The 25,284-nt window shown below is 42.9% G+C and overlaps 1 protein-coding gene across 2 annotated transcripts in view; it reads left to right on the top strand.

Annotated features, from left to right (window-relative positions):
• The first annotated feature begins 9,697 nt into the window (after positions 1-9,697).
• The window catches only part of DAG1 (dystroglycan 1), a 59,183-nt gene continuing 43,596 nt past the window's right edge, over positions 9,698-25,284 (top strand). The window contains exon 1 of one of the 2 annotated variants that reach the window (XM_083429371.1): positions 9,698-9,930. The gene's annotated coding sequence lies outside the window, so the exon portion shown is untranslated. The other variant, XM_083429372.1, reaches the window with a different exon arrangement.

Below are 25,284 nucleotides of genomic sequence, written 5' to 3'. Positions count from 1 at the left end.
TCTGAGGAGCCCTAGTATTTTCTAAGGAGCTGCAGATGAGTGGCTGAGGTTGGGAGGCTGGTGTTTTGCCCAACACTTTTAAAAGTGTTTGTGGAGGGATTTGATGAGAAGACTTTCCATGTATATGTTTTGATCAGATGCTCCAGTGATAGCAATTGTGTAAGACTGACTAAGCTAAACTTTTGGTTTATAGAGCATAGCATCGTGACAGCACAGGAAATCCTGTGATGCGACAGTGGTTCAACTAGCAATGGTACCAAGTAGAAAATAAAATGATAATTGTTCTTGATATATGATTATGAGATTATAGTGTGTATTGGCTGACCAGTAAAGTCACACATCCCAGAGATAATGGACACTATCCTACATGAACAAAGTAGAAAAAGAGATAAGCTGACCACAGGATGTCTTGCTAGGACTATGCCACCAGTGCCAGGAACTTGAATAGCACCTGCTGTTCTGATGCATGCTTGTAAAAATTCCCTTTGCTTGTAGTTGGTTTGGGTTTTGAGTAAATGAAATGGGTTCATGCATTTTCAATGGCATTGTGCATGAAAAATTAATATGCATTTGCTTAATACGCACAGTTGAGTTGGACCTATGTTTTTGTCATTGATACCTTCATGTATTGTTCAAAACATGGGGTATGGTTTATAACGTTACATGTGAATGATATGTGGTTCAAAACATGCAATTGAATATGTATTATTACAGTGTGTGCTTATGGAAGCTTCCATATGTGAATGTGTGCTCTTTGCAAGGGTGTGCATTTGTTGCCTGGTGCATCACTGTAAGCCTTGCTATCTGTGTACAGTAGTGTGTCAGTAGCCCTGGGGGCCTAGGTGATGTGCAGTGTCCTCAATTTCATGGTAGGTTACTGCCAGGAAAGCTAGGAGAAGTCAGATCGTGGAGAAGAACTTCCCTTCAGTATGAGCTCTTCCTTTGCTGTTGCCTTGCAGAAACACTGAGAAGCAGTGGGGATGCTTCATAAAACAGGAAGGGGCACTCTGTTCTGAGGTTTCCACAGTGATTGGTCATCATTAGCTGGTGGACTCTCCACTGGAGGTTTTTAAGCAGAGGTTGGATGGCCATCTGCCAGGGATGCTTTAGTTGACATTCCTGCTTTGCAGGGGGTTGGACTAGATGGCCCTCAGGGTCCCCTCCAACTCTACAAGCTAATGATTCTAGAGTGCTCCCATCTGCCCACCAGCTGTTCTGAATGGCAGCAGAAGAGAAGAAAACCTCTGCTCTTCAGATCAACTAAAGGTAGAGGGTGCAGAATTTGTTGACAACCTAGAAAGAGATCAACAGGAAGAGAAAGTCAGAGAGGGAGAGCTGTGATTAAGAGGCATGATCACCTGACAAAGTGAAAAGGCCCCATTGATGTTGTGGCTTTGCTTTTGTAATTATTTTCACTGCTGCAGTTGCACCACAGACAAATATGGAATGAGTCAGGGGTGGGTGAGTGGGTGGGTGGGTGTGTGTGTGTGTGAGAGAGAGAGAGAGAGAGAGAGAGAGAGAGAGAGAGAAGGCCTGGGAATTCTAATAGCAATTTGGAAAACTGGTATGTGTTCCTATGACCATTTCAAAGCAACCTATGCATCCAAATGGCCATTATCAGTCATTCAAAGGTATGTTTTTTTTTAAAAAAAAAAAATCCAATGTGGGCATATGAGAGAAGTGGAGGTTCTTTGTTCTGTTTCTATATATCTTTTCTGAATATAGTAACTCTGGCTTATGTTGCCTGCTCGCTGCCCACACACTACTCTCCATGACCGCATGACAGAGGAGTCCAACGGTCAAGGCTGATTTTAACCATTTACAGCCAAATGTCACTGGCTGCATCAGTACACAGCTCCTGGGTTTAAACCACCTTAAATTGGTAAAGAGCATTTGGGCTATAAGAGGCCTCTCTCCCTCAGCTTCTCAACCATACAGTCATTGACAGCTACTTGTGCTGTGTGAGGGGTCTCATAGAGTTTTCCTGGGACAAGGATTTAATTGGTGCTTGTAACAGAAAATCATGGCAGTTGAGGAGAAGTTGTGGAAACTGCATGTTAAATAAAGAATTCTACACTGTATTTCCTTCTGATTTTCACACATTTAACTTCAGCTGTGTGATATAATATTCACTGTCAGCAGAGTAGGAGGTTACCAGGAGTACATGAAAGACTTCCTGAAAGAGCCTTCATATATCACTTTCCCAACAATTTGTGTTAACGCCTAGGGCTTGCCAATCAGAAGGTCGGTGGTTCAAGTCCCCACAACGGGGTGAGCTCCCACTGCTCGGTCCCTGCTCCTGCCAACCTAGCAGTTTGAAAGCACATCAAAGAGCAAGTAGATAAATAGGTACCACTCCAGCGGGAAGGTAAACGGTGTTTCCGTGCGCTGCTCTGGTTCGCCAGAAGTGGCTTAGTCATGCTGGCCACATGACCCGGAAGCTGCCCGCCGGCTCCCTCGGCCAATAAAGCGAGATGAGCGCCGCAACCCCAGAGTGGGCCACGACTGGACCTAATAGTCAGGGGTCCCTTTACCTTTTACACTTTAAATTCACATTTCCAACCAGATTCCTACCATACTTTTTAAGTTAACTATAACTGCTGCTGTACCTACACAAGGTACAGCAGCAGTTATAGTTTATAGACACTAACAAAGTAAACAGCACAACTATGGAACTACAAGTAAAATTGGAAAGACAGAAAAATTCTTGCTATCTAGAGAACACACTAATTAAATCTTTTCCTCCACTCAGAAGTAGTGACTCGGGAGAGAATGGGTTGGTTGGAGTTAAAGAGCAAACCTTAATTTATGGACAGGTCAGCTCTAGTAGGCTGAGCCTTTGAATTTGTGCAGAATAAGCATGCACAGAGTGCACTTCCTCCATCAAACAACTGCAGCCTGTCACAGTTAGGATTAAAGAGCAAGGATTTCAGGGCAGATGGCACTTCATTTTTTTAGAGGCCTGGGAATAAATTATATATGTTAATTGGCTTGTTAATACCAGTATATATTTACTATCTATGTCTGTTTCTTGTGAACAATTCCCTGCCCCACTAAAGGTGTTTGTTCAGTCAGTATTGCTGAGATGATTGGCAATAACTTAATCTGCTACTGTAAAATGTGTGCCTATGGAAACATATGTTTAAATTCTAATTATCTCTGACTGTAATTTTTGAATCCCATTGCCATTCAACTCTCACCTTACAATTTTCTCCTTCCTTACATGCCAAATAAGATTTCATTTCAGGCATCTGATGAAGTAGGCTTGAATCCACAAAGGTTTATGCCACAATATACTTGTTAATCTTTAAAGTGCCAAAATACTTTTTCTTTCTTTCTTTCTTAAAATTGCCTGATGCCTCTTTTGGGGCTGTAACAAAAATGACCTAGAAGAAGTGAAAGGAACCTCAACCCACCCCCCATTCCTCACACTTCAGAGGCAAGGCAACGCTTCTATTGATCCCATCTCTTGCCTCCCTCCCCCAGCAACCAGGGGGAATTCCCTCAGCGACAGACAACACTTTCCGGCCTCTCCTTTCCTCAGATCTAACACTCTCTCCTCCTGGATGCTGTTCCTGCCTTGAGTTCTCCACCCACCCACCCACCCCCTTTCTGTGCATTCCTTCAGTCTCTTGAGATGGGGGTGTGGAACAGTCCTCAGTGGCCCCCAATCTCCCACACATAATAAGGGCTGCAATCTCCACATCCACACTAGGTCTGCTGTGCTAAGACAGGATTTTTGTGTCCTCCAAAGTGGCCACAGATTGTTCAAGAAAGGAAGGAAGGAGAGAGGCAACGAGTCGAGCTCAGCAACACTTGATCCTCCATCTTTCACAAAAACTTGACCTTTATCACTTTGTGATAGAACTTTGGGGCCTGCTCAGTAAGGAGGTTTCTAGCATGGGAGAGGGTGAAAACTGAACTCTATAGCTATAGTCCAGGGCTTACTAATCTTTTTGGTCAGCAGCTGCATTTGGAATTTTAAGGAAGTGCCACCGATGCCAAACAAGAAATTGCTTCTGTTGAGATATGGCACAGGCTGAGCCAATGCAAACAGGAACTGGGCAGAAAGAATACAGCCCCTTACAGTATATTTTTGAGGGGCAGCATAGGAGCTACTGGAAAGTACACTGGAACTCACAGGTGCTGCATTAGGGATCCATCACCAGTGTAGACTGATAAGCAATAGTTGGAGGAACAGACCAGTGATGTCATAATCCTATTGGCTAAATCAGAGGGTATTTTCATTCTTTCTCTGGGATTACAGTTGTAAAGTACTTTGATGGAAACTATTGCAGATAGCATCCCCACCCCACCCCACAATGGTATTGACTGAATAATTTTTGACACTCTGAAATTTCGAGAGGGGGAAATTCTCATTCCTGTTACTACATAATTCTGATTCTGATTTTCAGTTTTCCAGAATTCATATCTCTGGGTAGTTACATGTGTAATTGTTTAGTCCAACCATAAGATTGGGTTGAAAGGGAATTCAGTTAAAAAACGAATATTTTTGTTTTTTGTTTTCCAGCTTTCCTTTGCCAAGTGTAAAAAACAAGAAAATAGACCTATGATCAAAGTGAAATTGAGATTCTTGACTGCTTTGCCTCCAGAGTTGAGTAAACCTGCAAAGTTGCGTGACAGTTTTTCACCTACTGGGCCCATTAGAAGTCTGATTTTCCCAACTTCTTTAGCGTGAGGATAAGAGTGAGACTGCAAGTCGAGCTGAGGAGGCCTTTTAAGCAAGTATGTGGAGCCTTGACTCTCCATGCTTCCATGGGCAGTTAAATAACCCCTCCCTTAGTGACTCAGCACCCAAGCACCCAAGCCCTTTCCCTTCAAAGTGCAGCTGCAATGGCCAGAGCATAGTTGGAGCTTAGCACTGAGGGTGCAGCCCTCTCATTCATAATGCCCATCCCTCCTGCTCACAGCATAGTTCCTTCTCATCCACCCCTGCTGGCAGTCCTGTATGCTGCTGCCCTACAGTTTGGCACGTCTCACACACAAGGAAACAGAGCTGTAAGATGAGCTAAGTCCAATTCCAGGGACTGGGATTTTGGTGCCACTGAGTCAGTCGAGAGGCGTGCAGTAGACCTGTAGAGAGAAGAGAGCAGCTAAAAATACCCTAGAGCCAACAACACACAAGGAGACGTGCAGAAAACACAGCAAGACAAGGGCAGGGAAAGATGCTGCCATTCGGTCAGCTCAACTTCAGCTGTTTCCACCAGAAACCAATCCTGGTTTGCTGCTCCAATACAGCGGCCTACTATTTTGCCCCTCTGCCAAAGCCAAATGCGTATAATCCCCTGCCTCACAACCACAATTACAGGCTGGCTTTCTGACTATGGTGTGGCCATTCTGCCCAGCGCATGTACCTAGGTGGAAAGCCAGGACTAGCTCTAACATTAGGGAGAGAGAGGAATCTGCCTTAGGCAGCTCATTTTGGGGTATTAGGAAAAGGCAGAAAGTAGTTATTTATTTAATTTTGATATTTAGTGATTACTTACTGCTAAGTAGACAAGAGGATTTTGTCAGATTTTCTGTCTCAGCTTCAAAATATCTTGACTAGCCCTGCGTACTGTATGCACCTTGTTGGTGTTGCTATGTGCTGCTAAACTTCAAGAAGCAAAATGTCCTGGGTCTGCCCTGCCATCATTACCAGACACAAACATATGCCTTATAGATTACACTTTGCCCTTTTCAGTCATTGCTGCCTGATACCCACCAGCTCAATGTATGCTTTGCTGACAAGCCACCTGTTACCATGTTGTGGTATCTCACAATACTAAGCTTTTCTTTGTTTTAAAAATGTTTTTAAAAGAAGAGGATAATATGCAAAATCTAATTTACAGATTTTTGCTGTATCTAAATAGAAATAGATCTCATTCACCATTGTGAGGAACACTGACTGTGACCAAGTGACCTGTTTGCCTGTTCAGTTTGCCATCCAGGTGCTAAGTGTTGCTGGGTAACTTCAAGCCCCCTCTTGCTCGTTTTGCCTGCTTAGGGTTCTGTATACCTTTAAACTGGATATGGACTGGTAGCACTTCAATTAGAAGACTCTTTCAAATAGAAGTCTCTTTTCTATGAAGCAGGACATGTGACTACTCTAATGTTTGTTTGAGAACTATCTTATGAAGCTCTGAGACATAGGCTATCTTTTAAAGGAGGAAAAATTTGATGGTGGCGGAGGAAATAAATGATTGCCTATGCCAGCCAGATGTAAATAGTCAGGCATCATGAGTCTCAATCCTTGGTTTCTGGAAATTGGGGACCAGATCACTATATCACCACCCTGATAACTGCAGAGCCTTTAACCAAAACTTACTGACTGTTCTGCTGTGTCAGGAAAAACCAAACAGCCTATAAGCTTCAATAGCGCACCGCTCTTCCTTGTACAGCTTAAACTTTTCAGTCTGAGCACTTTGGTGTGAGACCTTGATCTGGGACATTATACCGAGTATACCAGACTTCTCTGACCCACCTCCCTTGATCCCCCAGTGTCTGTTCCACAGCCCCTTGGTCTCCCTCTGTATTGCAAACCTGGCTTGGACCACTTCTTTGACTCCTGTTCTGAATTCCCAGTCCCAGACTTTGGATCATCCAATATTCTAGTCTAGAGCCTATGTTCACATAGATATGCTCCCAGTCAATATGGAAGGTTCTAGGCCAACGCCTGACCCTGAAGAAATCAAGGCTGCTTCAGCTCTTGGGTACTTGTGGTTCCTAACAAACTTACTGCTCCCACCCCCCTTTTCCGTTCTACTCAGCTGGGTGCAGCCTGGGAAAGCAGGGAGTGTTTGCTCAGCTGCTGGCTGAGGAGGAGCGATGGTCTCTGTGGGGAAATAATACGGCACTGTAGAAACAGGTGGCTGCGAGACACTGTCCCTACTCCATGTGCGACAGCACTGAAGGTCTTAACCCGTTGTGAGGGATGCTGACTTTTTTCCTGGGAGCACTTTGCTATTTACACCAGCATGACTGGAAGTATCTGGGCCCACTGCAGGTGAAGGCAGCTTTGTTCATCGCTGCTTATCTGTTTTGGGAAAAGGTACATTTCTGTGGGTGGTATCCAAATTCTACTCAGAGAAGACCCATGGAAATCAATGGATGTGACTAACTTAGGTCCATTACTTTTAATAGGACTACTCTCAGTATAACTTAGTTGATGACAACCCTGATTTCTTACTCAACTGTTCAAAGGCAGATGAACCGTGCCACTTCACCCATCCTCCTGCATCTCTACTTATCCTTCTAGAACAAGATTATTGTTATTGTGCCGGCAACAATGGCTACTACAGGCAGCACCATCCCTTTTTCCGTTGGTGTGAGAAACGGTACCACAGATAGCTTAGCCAGCCAGTTCCCCCAGTTATAGAGATCCAGGCAGTGTACTCTTAGATCTTGCTCCCAGGAGGAGTGTGGGCAGGGAAATCAACTGCTGGGGTCCTTTATTTACAGCAATGTCAGTTAGGCTTTCTTACTCCTGCTGCAATGGGATTGGCCTCAAAATGGCAAGTTTAATGCCTGGAAAATCCCAGAGTCAGCACTGAGAAAGGGCAAATCCAAGCATACTGCATTCCTCAGGCCGTGGGCCGGAGGTAGCAAGAGTCGGGCCTGTGCCTGCATGTAAAGTAGAGGACAATGGCAGCATTGACTAGGGGGCATCTCAAGAATGTGCTTAAGATCCTCATGTTGCACCCACATAGATAAACATACTCTGCAGTGCCTATAGACCCCTAGCGCTCTGGCTCCTGGGCATCTTGACCTTCCACCCACTTCATTTGCTCCAGGGGCTCCTGCCAGCCCCCAGTCCCATTCAGCTCTCCCCACCCCACTTTCCTTGTGAAGGTCATCTCAGCTTCTGTGCTCCAGGATCCTTCAACGTCTTTCCTCACCCATTTGTGGATTATATCGCCCTAGTGGCAACACACTCTGACCAACTCTGTGAACTAAGATGTTCATGGATGTGCAGGGAGGCGAAACTGGTGTGCCAGTCAAAGTATCACTTCACATATAGAATTGTCATGTTGTTGTTGCAAACTGGGAGGGGGAGCCCAACTGGGAGGGGGAGCCAATGCCACTGAAGACAGAGTCAAGATTCAAGATGACCTTAACAGATTGGAGAACTGGGTTAAAGCTAACAAAATGAATTTCAATAGGGACAAATATAAGGTTCTAGACTTAGGCAGGAAGAACCAGCCATACAAATGTAAGGTGGAAGACACCTGACTTACCAGTAGTAAATGTGAAAAGGGTCTAAGGGTCTTAGACCACAATTTTAACATGAGTAAACAGTGTGATGCAGCAACAAAAAAGCTCATGCTACTCTAGGCTACATCAACAAAAGTATAGTGTCTAGATCAAGGGAGGTCATAGTTTTGCTCTATTTTGCCTTGGTCCGACCACACCTGGAGTACTGTGTCCACTTCTGGGCAACACAATTTAAGAAGAATATTGACAAGCTGAAATATGTGCAGAGAAGGGCAACCAAGATGGTCAAGGGCCTGGAAACCAAGCCTAATGAGGAACAGTTGAGGGAGTTGGGTATGCCTGGTAAAGAGGAGGCTGAGAGGGGATATGATAGCAATCTTCCAATATCTATCTGAGCCTTCTTAATAGGTTGCATTATCTAAATCAGTGGTGCCTTGAATGATAGTCAGGGGTGCTACGGGCAACACTGGCTTCTGTCCTTCTTTCCTTCCCTACCTTCCTCTGATGCCCTCTCACGTCCCTGCCTCCCAAAGGCTTGCACAACTGTTTGTTACAGCAGCCCTTGCTACAAGCTCTCCTTGCAAATGGTGCCTCTGCTGCTGGCCAGGGAGTGCTTCCCAGGGCCCTGTGGGGCAATGTGAGGATGCATCTCATTTTGGGGCAGGTGGCACAGCTCAGAGACCAGGGGTGGCAGCTGAGGCTGCCCAGAGGACTCCCAAGGAGTGGGGAGAAGAGGCTGAGGGAACCCTCCACAAGGGAGGGTTCGAAAAGGGGTGAGGGGCTGCCCGCTCTGCAGTCAAGGGGTGACGTAATTGGGCTCCTGAGCCCCACAGGGGTGCCACAGAAAGAAGGTAGTTGGTCAAGGGAGCAGTGGACCCAGAAAGGTTGACAACCTCTGATCTAAATCAATGCTTAGGTCACCGTATTTCAGCACTCTTAATATAGACAGCATTCATATTTTATGGATTGCTTTTCCTCTGCATTTGTTCTGAGCTTGTATTTCACTAAAGTGCTTTGGTTGCTGATGAACGTATTTCTGAGAGCGCGCAGAGTGCATTCCTCTCGCGAATAATCACAGCAGGCAACCTCCGATCTAGCGCTAAGAGTCATACCTTCTAAATAGATAAGACCTCAATATCACTTATTTTACAAAACAAGTGATAGATGGCGGGTTTCGAATTTTAGGGATGGAGAATCACGCTCTTCACTCTTTCTCAGTCTTTGTCCCCAAGAAGAAAGGAGAAGCTGTGGGCGGAGTTTGCAGGTGGGGCAAGGCGCGCTGGCTGCGCTTTTCCCCTCCCACAAGAATTTTTAGGACAGGCCAATCGGGAAACGAAGAACCGGAATTCTATCCACCTCTGCCCAATAATAAGTCTAGCAGTGGGCGTGGCCTCGGTCCCTTGATGGGGGGGCGTGCTATATAGAGCCCTGAGGGTGTGGCCAGGGGAGCGTGCGCCCGTTTCTGTACGCCGAGGAGGGGCGTGGTTTCCTTCGGCGAGAGGGCGGGTCCTGCGGTTGGGGGTGGGTGGGGGGAGGCCGGCCGGGCGCGCGCGAGGCGGAGCCCGGCGGGTTGGGTCGGGGCTGTCGCGAGCCAAACGGGCAGAGTCTGGCGAGCTGCGCTGCGCTGCGGCTCGGCCCGCGGAAAGGTTTCGTTGATTGGTTGCGGCGCGCTCGTGCCGGCGGTTGCTAGGCTCCTGTGCGCCGCCCCTCCCCCAGGTACGTGTCGCGGCGCCGTCGCGCTTGCTCGGTCGCCTCCTCTGTCGGTCACTGTGCCGGCGGCGAGTCCCGGGAGGGAGCGGCCTCCTCGCTGGGGCTTCTCAGGGGCTGGCGGGCGGGCGGGGGACGAGCGGGAGCGCGCCGCGGTAGGTGAGCCCTGGCGCCAGGGAAGCTCCGTGGGGGCGACGGCGGCGGCAGCGGCAGCCTGCACCGGCGCGGGGCCCTCGCAGGCCCGGGATTCGGGGAGCCCCCGAGGCCTCTCCAAGGAGCTCTGGCTCCAGCTGGATCTCCTGGCGGATTTCAAACTCTCACCTCTCCTCCGCTGATCCCTCCGCGCTCGCTCTCCCTGCGCCCCGAATCTCCTCCACTCTCGGGCTTCCTCCTCCCCACGAGGAGCATCTCACCTTGGGCCTGGGCCACGGTCTTCCCTTCCCGGAGGGGCGTCTGATGGTAAGGCAGGTGGGGGGGGGCGCAGATCGGGCACCCACCAGAATGCAGGTGGACGTGCGATACTGGCTGAGCAGGTGCAATTGGCGCTGGGAGCACTGCTCTGCTCTCCTCGTGTGTGTGTGTGTGTGTGTGTGTGTGTGTGTGTGTGTGTAGCATTGAGGTGCGCCGCAGGCAGGGTCGGCGATACTGGGTTGCGATTGAAGGGTCTCTGGATTGCTAGGCGGTAGGAACGAGTGGCCTTGGGGTACCATCATGTTTTGTTGAGACTGGGAAACTGGGCCATCTATAACGGGTAGGGAAATCTTTGAGGTCCTGCTAGAAGATTGCTGCCGTGCCTTTGCCATTTTGGGAGTGTTGCAGGCCCCCTTTCATTAAAAAAAACTCTGCAGTTGCCTGCCATGTTGAGGAATGAGTTCTCTGTTAGTTAGTGTTGGACGAGCAAGCTGCTGTAAGGCCTAGGCTAAGTGTTCTCTGTTCCAGGAGCTCCCTTTTTATAATACTGTCATGCTGAATCTCAGAAAGATCTAGCTATATGGTTCAACATTTTATCTGCAATCTAATGTAGCAATGCTAATTTCTAAGGCCCTCAATCTGCACCCACAGTTCCCTGATTGAGAAGAAAGTGGTAGCTGATAGAATTACTTGATGCTAACTATAGTAGTAATAGCAATGCCACTCAATGCTTCAGATCTGTGTTCCACATACAATCTCTGTAATCCTTGTAAGGTTGCTACCTAATTCTGTGCTGTTATTGTGGGCTGGACTATTTGGCCAATATCTACAGCTGGAAGTGCTAGAAACTTTATAACTGCTAAGTAGGAGCCATTGCTTCTCTGTAGGTACATGTTTATATGCTGGGACTGCTTTAGAGTCTGTATCCTGGAGAGCTAGGCCTGCAGGAATCATTGACACTGAACATGTTAAGTGCAAGTTTGTTTTTTTAAAAATCAATTTATTCACCAGAGGTACTATTGACTTGTAAAGCGATGCCTTGGAACCATTATTCTTGTTGTAGGTAATGCGGTCATGATACCAGTAATTGCTGGCTGTTCCACCACATGCAGAATGAGCACTGCATTCCAAAAGCTTAATCCAGTACAGGCATCTAGTACATCTTATAAAAAAGCTCAGTATATTTAGAAGCAACGTGTAAGGGCGTGTTAAAACAGCAGCTTTCCTGGTCTGGTGTTGTAGTGCACATTTGGAAATGCAATAGTGAGGCTAGAAAAGGCAGTATAGTATACAGTACATTTTTCTTACATCACTCAGTACATTTCCCAGTAATTTTTGCTGGCTGTGTGCATGGTTAGGGGACCAGTGTGCACTGAAGTACCCTCTGTGTAATCACTGCAGGGATTGGATGTGCTGAATTGTATATTTGATCCTCTAAATAGGGCACACCCACTTGATGTTAAGATGTTTAATGGATTGGAGTCCTGGGGAAATAACTGATTTAAATTTCACTGAAAACACTTTAGAAAACTAAGCTACTATACATGTAGTTCTTTCTAAAATGCTTCTTCAGGTAGCTTGATCAACTATTCTAAAGCAAATTCACTGAAGGTGAGGTAGGGAGGTTCCTTAGAAGAGACAGCTGTGCCATTCATCTAGCAAAAAAAAATATGTTGGTAGTATGCATATTTGCTAGCAAAATAATTTTTGTCCTGTATGACTTGAGAAAGTAGTATGACCAAAATGAAGCTTCAGATTTTTTTGAGAATGTGGAAATTGCTCCATCTTTAACATGCTTTGTGTTTTTACATGCGATGCATTAGATCTATAAAACTAGGTATTAGCCCTTTGAGAGAGAGCAGCATGACTTTCTGCTGTTGTGCTCTTTCCCACTAATATTTCACAGTGGAAAGTTACATTGTAAACAACTTCCATATCAATTTATATGTCACTTGCTGATTATCAGATAGATAAAGTCCTGTACCATGTTTCTAAGATATTCGGGTCCTTGAATACATTTCTGATAACTAAGTATTTGATACAAGAACAGATATGGATACTTGACACTCTCTGGACCAACTAGAAATTTATTATTAGCTGGTAAACTGAAGATATGCTAGGACATGTGATGTTTCCTGAAGGGAGCCTTTAAAGTGAAGTATATATTCAGTGCTATTAAAAAATAGTAAGAAGCAGTTCTATAAAAACTCAATTCTAAATGACAACTTCCATAGGGGGAAGCCTCAGCAGTCTGTTGCAATAAAACCGATAGTGTTGTGGCACCTTAAAGAGTAATGGATTTATTAGGACATAAGCTTTCATGGATGTTAATCTTTTTGCAATCAGAGTGGGTGCCTTCTAGTTTGTCACTGCTGGCTGAAAAGTAATGACTTTCCTACCCTTGTGTCCTACAGACTGGAGGAGGATAGGCATTTAGGAGAAGTTTAATGTGTGGAAGTGGGTTCCTCTCTTCTGAAGAAAAGTGGCACCTGTATAGTATCAAAACGGGGGGGGGGGGGACGACCTTTTGACAAAAATGCCCATTATCTACACACCACTTTATGCTAATTTGCTAATTGTTAAACTGTGTGGAGGTACAGTACTGTGCTGCAAACATGCAATGATAAATTAATTAGTTTGGGCTCCTTTATTTATCCACTAACAGTAAAGGCTTTCTGTTGCAACTCTGCACAATCTTCTGTTCTGAGTGTATGTCTTGCAGTTGGATTCCACTGGAGGTGGGCAATTCTTTGCTGTCTCTGCTTAGTTTTCAGCAGAGCATTCAGTTACTCCCCAGTTCAGAGATGCAGCTGAATTACCTGCCTTGAGAGAGGAGGTGCTTGTTGCATCCACTCAGGATGCATAGCCTAAATATTAATTCAGAAGCAAAGTCGGGTAATGCCATTTCACAAGGCATAAGGCATCTCAAATTCTAATTCTGAAAAATGCATCCTTCCCTACCCATCTTGAAGTTTGTGCTACTTTGCTACTGTGCTACTTTAGACTGATGGCAATCAGCATAGCTCCTGTGACCACTGCAAATGAGTTTTTTGAGTTTGTATGTGTATTTTCTGCGAAACATTGAATGAAAACAACTGAAGTGTGTTGAGAACATGGTTCTGAAACTCTAGATCATTTTGGAGTAATGAAATTTGAAACAGGACAGCACTTATAGGGGACTTTCATGGCTGTTATTTATGCTGGGATGTTAGCTTTGGACCCATTCACATACACCTAGATGTTTCCATTTGATCTGTTTTCCATTTTTCTTACATGTGCTTCCTGCAGTTGTCCTTTTGTCTAAACAGTGTGCTGGAACCTCTGGCACCAGTGTGGAGAACCAGGAATGCATTCTTGATGCTAAATATTTTGGCTTTGTTTCAGTAAACGTGGGAGAGAAGCCTTAGCTTCCACAAGTCTCCTCCTTATTAAATGCAGATTGATTGACACATACTTGAGTTCAGTAGTTTAAACCTCAATACATGTAAGGTCCTACTTTTTCACTTTTCCCATGACCTCCTAGAAGTCATGTGAAGAGGGAGGTTCTGGTATGTTTTGAGTATCATTGTTAGTTCTCTGCAAGCACCCATTATAATTACTGGGATTACTAAATGCAGTTCAGTATTTCACTCTCTGACAAGCTATTGATTATAAGACTTTATCCCAAGAAGGGGCTTTTATTTTCCAAAGTAATGCGTGAGATAAAAAATATTTGTATTATATTATTATTATTATTATTATTATTATTATTATTATTATTATTATTATTATTATTTGTACCCCTCCCATCTGGCTGGGCTTCCCCAGCTACTCTGGGCGGCTTCCAACAAAGATTAAAAATACATTAAAATGTCACACATTAGAAATTTCCTTGAACAGGGCTGCCTTCAGATGTCTTCTAAATTTCAGGTAGTTGTTTATCTCTTTGACATCTGATGGGAGGGCGTTCCACAGGGCGGGCGCCACTACCGAAAAGGCCCTTTGCCTGGTTCCCTGTAGCTTTGCTTCTCGCAGTGCGGGAACCGCCAGAAGGCCCTCGGTGCTTGACCTCAGTGTATAACTGCTACAATATCAAAATATGGTAGAATTACTGAAATACTTCAGTGTAAAAACAGAATTTTTGAATGTTGAGGATTTTTGTTTTATTGGTACATGGGTGTCCTGGACTGTATAACCCTTATTAATCCTTAATACAGTATAATAAAATAAAATGTTGCATCTTTGAGGAGAGTGTCAGAAAAAAGAGATCAAATAGTAGTTAGACAACGGTGTCAAGATTCAAAGTTCCAGGATACACTAATCCATTGGTTGTCAACCAGTGTGCTGGGGCACCCTGGGGAGACTTGAGGAATGTTCAAAGGAGCCCTGAATGTTCTTTCATTAACTTGCAGCCCACATCTTCCTGCAATACTTCTCTCTCTTTCTCTCTGAGGAACATTCAGGGGACCCAGCCGGGGCAGAACAGGGTGGGGCAGGGGCGGAATGGGAGAATCCCCACTTACACATGTCCTGCAATGGAACCCCAGTGTAAGTGGCTCTCACAGTGGAGCCACAGAAAAAACGTGGTTGGTCAAGGGAGCCATGGACTCGAAGGTTGAAAACCACTGCTAACAAATTAAAAATTAGCAAGTCTCTAGTTGATGGCTTACACCTGCTACCCAATAGTTTTTAAATAACTTGAATATAAAACTAGATCTTCTAAATATATGGAATTTGCTATAGAAATCTACCATTTCACCAGAAGATGAGACAGTAACATAGGGTGGGGTTGTTTTGTTAAACTCTGTAATTAACCTAATAATAATAAGTTGGTGGAAAGTATTACTAAAGCTTGAATTGTTAAAACATACAGAAGAACAAGCATCAATGAGAACTAATAAATGTGGCTTCTATAAAGTAATAAATGTGGCTTCTTGCCTCCCATAAAATTTGTGAGTTCTTAAATGTCAACAAGACATGCTCCATGTCTTTTCTGGTTGCTCAAAGCAGTTTACCACCAGTAATTAAAGATACTAATAAGGACAAAATCCAGTTACGTAGTAAACTAAATCTACAGGAAGGCTTCTACCAAAAACCATCCTAAAGAAATAGGTCTTGCTTTCCTCATAAAAATAAAGCAAAGAGGTAGATGTTCTAACCTATAGCTGCTAGGACAGTTTGGGAATGGTCTGTGCTTGTGAGTTGTTGCAGTTGTAACTTGCCACAAAGACGCTACAAATAATAAAGCCTGTTGACTGACCTCACCTCAGCAGACTAGTAGTCTTTGAGGTATGTGAGTCTAGGCTATGCAAGGCTTTAAAGCAGGGGTAGGAAGCCTTTCTTGGCCCAAGGGCTGCATTCCTTTGTAGAGTGATCTTCTGGGCACTGCATACCACTAGTTAGTAGGGACAGAGGCAAAGGTGGCTAGGGCAGTAGATGCCACTATTGCCTTTGTACAATAGAATAAATTTTAGCCATGCATAAGCCCAGAGATTTCTACACACAGAAACAAACACATACATATATATTCTATATCTCTCCATCCAGGCAAGGAAAAGGCATTACCATAATTTAAGGGATACTGTTCAGCAAGGCAAAGCGCTCAAGAAGGATGTAGAATGGTGGGTGAGGTGAGGGGTATAGCCTGGGGAGAGTCCCAAAAGCCTGATAGGAAGGTCTGTATTTGCCTACTAGGCCTGACATTCCTAATTCCTGCTTTAAAGGTTAACACAAGTACCTTGAATTGGACCTGGAAGCAAATTGCTAACTAGTGCAACGGATGCAGAACAGGTTGAATATGGTTGTGCTTTTCAGCATCTGTCAGGGCTGGCTGGTGCAGCAGTGTACAGAGTGACAAGGTGTTATTAATTAGTCAGAATTTTGTGTAAATTATTACTTGCAGCTTTTCATTACAGTTTAGTAATGGAATATCATAACAAAAGTATGTGAAACCGGTAATGTTAATTGTAGGTAGTTCTGATCGGATGCACCTAAATAAATAATCAGGTAAGGTTTTCTATCTCATATATCATTCAATATACACTGTGATGTTAAAATACTCCCAAATTTTTACATAGAAACTCCAACAGATTTCGTTTTTGGGAAGGGGATTCCTGCTATGGCTTTCAGAGTAGTTATATATTCCTCATGTCACTTAAAGGCATTGCTGCTTATGCTACTTAATTTGCAGTCACAAGGGTCAGGTCACTATGAGAAATTTAGGAGCTAGCAAAAAACTAGATAGCCCTGTATAGAACTGGAATTCACAAATATTTAGAACAATTAATTGGTTTGGGTGAAGGATTTTTGCTGCTCTCACTATAATATATGCATACAGGGTGGAATCAGTTTCTGGAAATTTTAAAGCAATGGCAAAAAAGAAGATGGGGGTAGGGGACGGAAGAAAATTTTGGGGAGGATAGCAACATACAGTTTCTGTGGAAACCCAACTAGATGGGTGGGGTATAAATAATAAAATTATTATTATATGCAATACTTGTTTAAAGCACCTTTTACAAATCAAAATTCACTTGTTACTGGACATGCTCCCTCCTCTTCTTTCATTTAAAAGTGAATGTGGATCTTTAGTTTTGTGCTAAAAGAGGATGGGCCCAGTATAGGCCAGGCCTCTTGTTGCTTATACTGTATCCTTTCGTTTGAGTTTCCCTACCTGTTCAGTTCCGTGCATGGAAAAGGAATTATGTCTTAGACATGTCCCCTCCTCCTTTCTAGGTTCCTGTATTCTGTCTCTTGGTCACACTAGAGAACATGTGGTAGAAACTCACATACTTACATACTGAATTGCTTACTCTTAATATTGGTTGTTCCACAGTAGTATCTTAAATATAGGTTAGCGTGCCAATTTGGAAAGCTCTGCTAGAAAGCTGAAGCTTCTGGAATTCCAATAGATTTCTGGAGAAGTACTACAAGGGTTTACTCCATAGATTTTGATGAAAGGACTATAGCCAGAATATGCAACACTTATTATTCAAAGGGCTTAGAATTTTAGTTTTTATTGAGAGATCGTCTGTAGCTGGAGCTTCCCTCAGTAGTTCAGGAACTTCTAAAGGTCCAAGTAAATGTTGGCCTAGCTAGTATCCAGGCTAAGCCAACAGCACTCCCCACCCCCAAAGATAATTTAAGGTTCTGTATTTGACCTTTTAAGGCCTGGAACCACTTAGGGGACATCTTCTCCCTTATATGCCTTCCCCCTTTCTGTGAATTAAAAATCAACTCACGATGTCCCTGTCAGGGAAAAAGGCAAGGTGTAAATAAATATATAGAGGATGACCATCTGCCATGGATACTTCAGTTGAGATTCCTGCATTGCAGGGGGTTGGACTAGACCCTCAGTGTCTTTTCCAGCTCTACAATTCTATGACTCTGTATGTGCCACCGACGTCATTCGCTGGTAGCTTTTACTGTGATAGGTATCTGCGCAATTGAACTTCCAAGGGAGATCAGCCAGGTCTATTTTACTGAAGTTTGACAGAAGAAAATTTATCTTTGTTATGTATTTGGTTTCTGAACATGAGACTGTTCTGGTTTCTCTAGGCCATTTTAATTGTTTTCCGGGAGTTTATTTTATTAACTTTAAATGTGTTATGTTCCTGTTACATTTATCGTAAGCTGCTTTGGGGACATTGAAGTAGAAAATCAGTTTATGTTGAAATCATTTTATTTGAATGCATAATCCCTGCAACCTACATTGAAAATTCAGAACTTCACTCACTGAGCGGAAGAATTGTTGCATGGAAAAAACAGAAGTGAGGCATGCCAATAGGTCAAAACCAATTTTCAAATGCATATAAGTCAGTTCCCAGTGAACTGGTTGTCTTTCTACGTGCAGAACATGTACCTATTCAGCCCCTTAGTTTCTGTCATCAGGGTAGAACCTGCCTGAAAAAGAACAAATTCTCACCTTTGTACCATGTATTTGTGTGGATACATTTAGCTGAGAGGTTGTCCTTACAATTGTGGGGGATGTCCCCAATGTCATACATGTCTGTTGAAATAATGCCATCAGAACTATGCAGTGAAGATTCACAGAGGATATCCCAAGTTTGAGTGTCTTATAAGACATAATCCTATGCACATATTGAACTCAATAGGATTTAGAGCTCCATCTGGACTATATCAGTGTCTCCTAGGCTATTGTAAACTTCCATATGCATACTGTTTCCCTCTGTAACACTCAGCTAGAAGAGAGTTTGCTGTGCCAGACTCTTAAGCTCCTGCAGTACGGAGGGATGAGACTTGGGAACCGGCTACGGAAGAAGTAGAATGGATAGAACTTCTACTTCTGTGCATGCAGCATAATAAATCTGAATGGTCTTCGTGTTAGCAATTTCCCACTGGACTTAAAATGAAACTTTTGGTTTGGTCTTGGCTTCTTGTTGCTGGTGCTGTAACAGCCGTGTACAGTATGACATGAGATTTTACAGCGTCAAAAAAGTTCGATTGTTCCTGCCCAGGAACTATCATTTTATTCTTATTCACAATTCCAGTTGGTTTTCTGATTGGGGGGCCTTGTTTAGTCATTTAGTTCAGGAGATACTTCAAGTAGGCATCCTAAAATAGGACAGAGTCAAAGCTGGTTAATCCTATCCCAGTCTCTAGAGTTCTGCTGCAGACAACTGAGCGCTTTTCCCTCCCTTGGCTTAAATTTTCATATCTTAGAAATAGAGAAGTTTTATAGATCAATAAAATTTTCTGCAGAGAAGACTTTTTAAAACTAAGCTATAGGACGTATATCTGCTTCCAATGCACTTGTACTTGGAATGGAATGTCCTGTGACATGTTGCAGTGAGATAGGCTTGGATTCATGTTGGATGTCTCGCGTGCTGCTGTCTTTACTGCTGGCTCTGTATGTTTCTTTCGTGATATTTAATAGTTTCTTTTAATAGTAGCTAAATGTCTGAGTCAAAGTTACTAGTTCCCGAGAGCAGATTTTAAAACTTTTTAAAAAAACAAAGAGATGATATAATTGTTTCTGGTGCCTTGAAGGACTGTTTACGACAGGTCAAAGTGGAGGAAACAGTTAAAGAGGCTTGTGGTGGTCATGGACCTGTCCATCATTTAATTTGATTGTGAGAAACAGAATTGTTCCAACCATCAGAATAAGGAAGTTGCAAATGTGGTTCTCATGAATCTACCTGTCCTGTTAAAGATTAGCACATTGCATCCAGTCACACTACTCCAGGGGTCAGCAACCTTTTTCAGCTGTGAGCCGGTCCACCGTCCCTCAGACCATGTGGTGGGCCAGACTATATTTTCCGGTGGGGGGGAATTAACGAATTCCTATGCCCCACAAATAACCCAGAGATGCATTTTAAATAAAAGGGCACATTCTACTCATGTAAAAACACGCTGATTCCCAGACCGTCCGCAGGCTGGATTGTGAAGGCGATTGGGCCTGATCCGGCCCATGGGCCTTAGGTTGCCTAGTTGTCCTCTAAGAAACTTGTCTGGGGTACCTCAAATTGAATTATTGGGTGCCTTTTTATCAAATTAGTACTAAATCTTGTCCTGTTCAGGAATTATTAATCTGTAACTGTGTGAGAGACACAGGATTTTTTAGCGTTCTGCCCCAACCTTGCTATTTTTAGTGGCAAGACCTCATGCCACACTTGAATACACTTATAAGTCTCCCTGCAGTTGGCAACCCTAATCACACAGGGCTCCTGCTGGCGGGAAGGCTTGTAAGTGTGTACAAGCAAACATGCTTGCAAGGTCCTTTTATACCCTGCTGCTGTACATGGAAAAATTGGGGGATGGAGCAGGCAGGGTGTGCATCCTTGCAAGCCCCACATTTCACACAGTTACAGATTAGTTATTCCTGAGTAGGTTTTTTCTTGTGCTAGTTGTTTGCTTAAATTTTGCGCTCATAACAACAATATTTTTGTGCTTTCTTATTATGCATCTTTACAGAAATTGATCAGGCCTAATGAATTTCTTTACATTTTCTCATTAACCCTTGGACACATAATTGCAATTGTATGTAGTATCCTTTTAAAGGCACTCCTCATTGCAAAGCAGGTGCTTGGCTTCTACTGGGGAACAGATTAGATTATTTTTGAAGTTATTGGGCTTTGTTCCCAAACCCTCTTACTTCCACCTCCTGTAATTTTAAGCCCTATGATCAATACTTGCTACATGTAAATTCTGAATTTGATGTTCTCAAAATGAATGTGGTTTTTATTGGAGTTTGTTACTTCAAACTGTATGGAGAAGTGCATGTTTTAATCATCCTCCTATGATGGAGCTTCCTGGTTTTGGAAAGCTAGTATGTCGGGGGGGGGGGGGAGAGAGACATGCTTAGGTTTCTCCTTAACTTGTTTTTATGCGAGGAAGCATTCAGATGAGTTTCATGTGCTCTGGACCTGTACCCTTTTAGAATATTAAAAATAAAATTAAAATTCAATATTTTAAAATTAAAAACAATCTTGTTTGTGCAAAGCAACTTTGGGTGGGTGCTCCCCCTTAGAAACCTCAACAAGGTACGGCACCTCTTTTTCTAGAAAAAAGCCCTGAATGCAATGAGATAAAAAGGAAGAACTTCAGAGAAATTAAAATAGAACTTAAACAAGCTTATTAAATTTGTGTTGATTCCCTTGTCCTTTTTCACTGTCTCCTGGATGAAACTTGAGCTTGATTAGGGTATATGTTGCTTTGGACATGGAATTTCATCATGCAGGATCAAATCTTAATTCAATCATGAAAGACTTCACAAAGTAGTTCTTTAAATAATGGTTCTTAGGTCTTATTACCCTCCTCCATTGGTGGCTTGGCTCTTTGGGGCTGATCTCACACTCACTAGGAGATTCGAATGCATAATAGCAATTTTAAATTGTTGTGGCTGATACCTAGATGTAGAGAAGCCACAATGGTCAATAAATACTTTCTCCTTTGGGGCACCTTGCCCTAACTGAGGTGATGAAAACTTGGGGAGAGGGTGAGGATCAGATCAAAGTGTTTACAATCAGGCTAATGTCTTGTGGCTTTGAAGCAATGTGAAGACTGAACTGATTTGCAAAGTACATTCATAGGCAAACAATTATTCCATTTACAGTCCTCCCCCAGCCCTCCACCCCTTTCCACCCACTCACTGGAAAGGAATTAGCCTTATTACCGTGACTTTGAAAGTTACTCTGCTGCTAGACTGAAACTTTCTTGAAGACCTGCTGGGAGATTCTGAAGGGTTTAACAAAAACTATCCATTGTTAGACCCCTCTAGTACTTAAGCAATCACTGAATCTACTGTGGATCAAATTCATATTTTTCAAGAATATTCATCTGAGATTTTTTATTTTCTCCAAAATTAGAAATTGAAGATGAGAAGAAAGTACTCAGTTCCAATAACCTTTAACTTTGTTACCTTGATGACTTGGATAGTATTTATTGCCACTTAATTATCATCTTTATGATATGGCATTCATTCTGCAAGTTATAATCTGAATAACCTTTTGAATATAATTTAGTCTTTAAAAGTTTTTTTTAATGGTTTTAGCAGGGATTGCCAAGCAATATTTCTTGCATAGCTTAGCCATAACAAACAAAATGGTCTTGATAGACCAATTGTTTTCCAATTATTTTGTTTTTTGTGTCACTTCCAATCCCTTAGTTGCCACAGGGTTGAATGAACAAACATCAGTTATCTATTTTCCTAATCTTCCAAGCAAACATTTTGTGCAATACCAATTTTCTTCATTCATGTAAATGGATCAGTTGACCTTTCAGCTCTGGCCTAATCTCTGCCAATTTGGAAAAGGCAGCTTTGGTTAGATTACTGAAAATGCATTTATATCAGGTTTGTAATTGCTCCACCAGATTACCCGGAATCACCAGGCAAGAAAGCTTTTGAATATTGGAAGGAGGTAGCTGACTCACTTAGTCTATAGATGTGCCAGAAATGGTATACTGTGGACAGGCAGACTAGTAAACATTTTTTGTGGGCCAATAACTAGGGAACATGTTTGCAAGGTTTATTTATAGAATACTAAACTATGGCAGTTCTGATGGTGGTATTAGTAGCAGTAGTAGTTTTATTGTTACTTTTATAAAATCAGTACTCTTGATGGTTTACAGCAGACAAGTTCTGCCGCAAGGAGCTTCCAATCTGAAAATGCTTTTTTGAGTCTCTGGCAGCTGAGGTTTCAGGTTCAGTTGTATGGTTACTTGATACAGCTGCCAACTTGAGGCACAGCTGCGTATTTTTATTTGGAGATTAGACAAAATCTAGTCCTCATCACCCTCTTTTGCAGGACGTTCAAGGTGTGTTTGTGCCCTCCCAGGCTTGCGGCTGCTGGGGATGGTTGCTGGACTGACCCATTTTGCATGGGTGACTGGCTTGGTTTGGTGGTAATGTCCTGGGAGTGGAAGATAAACTTTCTCCCAGGAGCACTTCTGTTTGCCATAGCACTGAATCAGAAACTCAGGCAGCTGTAGGATGGACATAGCAGTATTTTGGCACACTAATACAGAAGCATGTCCTAAGTAGCAAGTTAAGAGAATAGACTTTTTCTGTTATGCATAGTAATAGCTATGGTGGCTTCTCCACTGAAGCTCTTTGCTGAAAGTCCTTCCTAACTTTCCAATATACTGTAAATTTCTGTTCTTATTTTTGTCCTGACAGAACTTTTTTTTTTGTTCTTCTGATTTCCTGTCAGCCTGTCATATGAGTTAACTGTGGTTTTGAACTAGCTGGGCAACAGCTGCCAAAACCACCAGACCCTAAGCAGATGATAAAATCCCCTTGTTATTGTGGTGTATTTGCCCTGCTCTTGACTGAAAACATGTTGTTCCCAGGAAAAATGTAGGGGCTATAACACAAGTTTGAACAAAGAAATAGGACAAGCAGATATTGAGGGCACTGTTATCAACCACTGTCCATTATCTAGTTAAATCATTAGGTATTACACACACTTCTTGACAGGCATGCATTCCTGACATAAGGACTAATTTGGCCTCTGAGTTCTTCCTGAGTAATAAAACATGTCAATGTGTCTTCAAAACATGATTTTTCTTCTTGAAAATACATCTGGTGAATTGTGAAAAGGGACCAGGTCAGAACAAAATGAGACGAATGATTCTTGAAATGAGAGTGTTGCTTTACAGCTCATTATGCTTCAAGCAGTATAGCCCCAGCACAATGGGATCCCCGAGCAAAGGCGTACAGCTCATTATTCCCTCAAACCAAAATCTTTGAGTATTAGTCCGTATACATTCTTATTGTGCAATCTCTGGGGCATCTGGAAACTAATTTTGATGCCTAGTCACACTATGTACTCATGATAATGCTACATTCACAGGTAGCCACAAATTTCTGTCTGGCTTTGGTTTCCAACCATGTTTTGCTGCTGGCCGGCTGTGAAGACTAATCCTGCCATAAAATTACAGCCATACAATACACATTTTAAAAACAGTATCTGTTTCATAAAAATGAAGTGAAATATATAGTAATTCAGGTTTTATCTTAATTAACGAACACATGACATTCTTTACTTTTTCCTTTCCAATTTTTGGTCTTTCCCTCCATAGTAAATAACATGGGTTACATCCCAAACTACATGAGTGTAAGTCTACATGAGAAGAGGACTTTCTTCCTCTGTTCTTCCCATTACTGCCAATGCTTTGCTTTTGTCAGTTTCCTTCTTCCTCTCTGCAGCTGCCCTTTGCATATCCCAGCACTTTCCTTGGAGTAACAGCAGCTTGTACTGTGGACAAGGGTCTGGTAAAGCTCAGCTGAATGAGCAGATTTTTATTTGTGTAACTTGGGTATAACCCATACATTTTTTTAAAGCACAATTTTTTTAAAAAAAAAAGTTTACCTTTTTTGGTGCAAACCCTCAGATGTAGGAGGATCAGAGTTTTGCCCAATAGAGGCTTATTCTGATGAACTGTCCAATAAATTATTACAAAAGTTAGTAAGGAATGTCAGGTAAGAGTCATGTGGCATGAGTGTTTATTAGCTAGAGTCAGTCTCAAGGACAGTTTTTCAAGCTAGAGCACTGAAACAGGATTTGGAAAACTATATGTGGTCTTTATTTTCTATTCAGGATTCATTAGGAAACAGGCTTTTGTCATTTTGAGTTCTCAGTGGCCCCAACAGGGTGGTGGAAATATGTGTTTCAGGTGTAATATGAAGAGTTCTGTGAACTCAGAAGCTTTGCTTGTTATTTTGTGGCACTTTGGTCCTAATAAAATTATTGCCTGACACCAGATTTTGAAATTTACAGATTTTCCCCAACTGTGATCTCTTGACATTTCGCATGTTTGTAGGATTGCAATCCTGTGCATACTTAACATGGGAGTGAACATCACCAAACTCTGTACAGTGGTACCTTGGGTTAAGAACTTAATTCATTCTGGAGGTCCATTCTTAACCTGAAACTGTTCTTAACCTGAGGTACCACTTTAGCTAATGGGGCCTCCCGCTGCAGCGCACCGCACCGCCACCATGTGATTTCTGTTCTCATCCTGAAGTAAAGTTCTTAACCCGAGGTACTGTTTCTGGGTTAGCAGAGTCTGTAACCTGAAGCGTCCGTAACCTGAAGCATCTGTAACCCAAGGTACCACTGTAACTCAGAAGTAAGCATGCATAGGATCAAGCTGTGAAACACATTTGAGCATTTGCTTCACCCAAGGAACTTCTGCCAGGTGTAAAACAAACTTTCTATTTGTAATAACTTTTTAAGACAATGCAACATACAAGAGAAGAACCATCCCTCCTTTTCTGCCCAAAGTTATTTGTAAAAGAAACTAGTTGATTTCTTTTTGATGAACTGAGCTCTTTCTAGAAGTTCAGCGGCTCGCCAGACTAGTGAAGTTATGAAAATCTGGTGTGAGGAACCCATCATAACAGTAAGGTTGGAATAGTTTGTGGCTGCCTATGTTAATCTGAATGTGTAAAGGTCTCGGAACTCTTGATTTGAAGTTTTCTTGTCTCCCAGGGTAAGCATGGGGTGTATGGGA

This window comes from Podarcis tiliguerta (assembly GCF_965153285.1).
Source record: "Podarcis tiliguerta genome assembly, chromosome: 2".
NCBI lineage: Eukaryota > Metazoa > Chordata > Lepidosauria > Squamata > Lacertidae > Podarcis > Podarcis tiliguerta.
The sequence above is the reverse complement of the archived record's forward strand: the minus strand, read 5'-3'. Positions and strand labels throughout refer to the sequence as shown.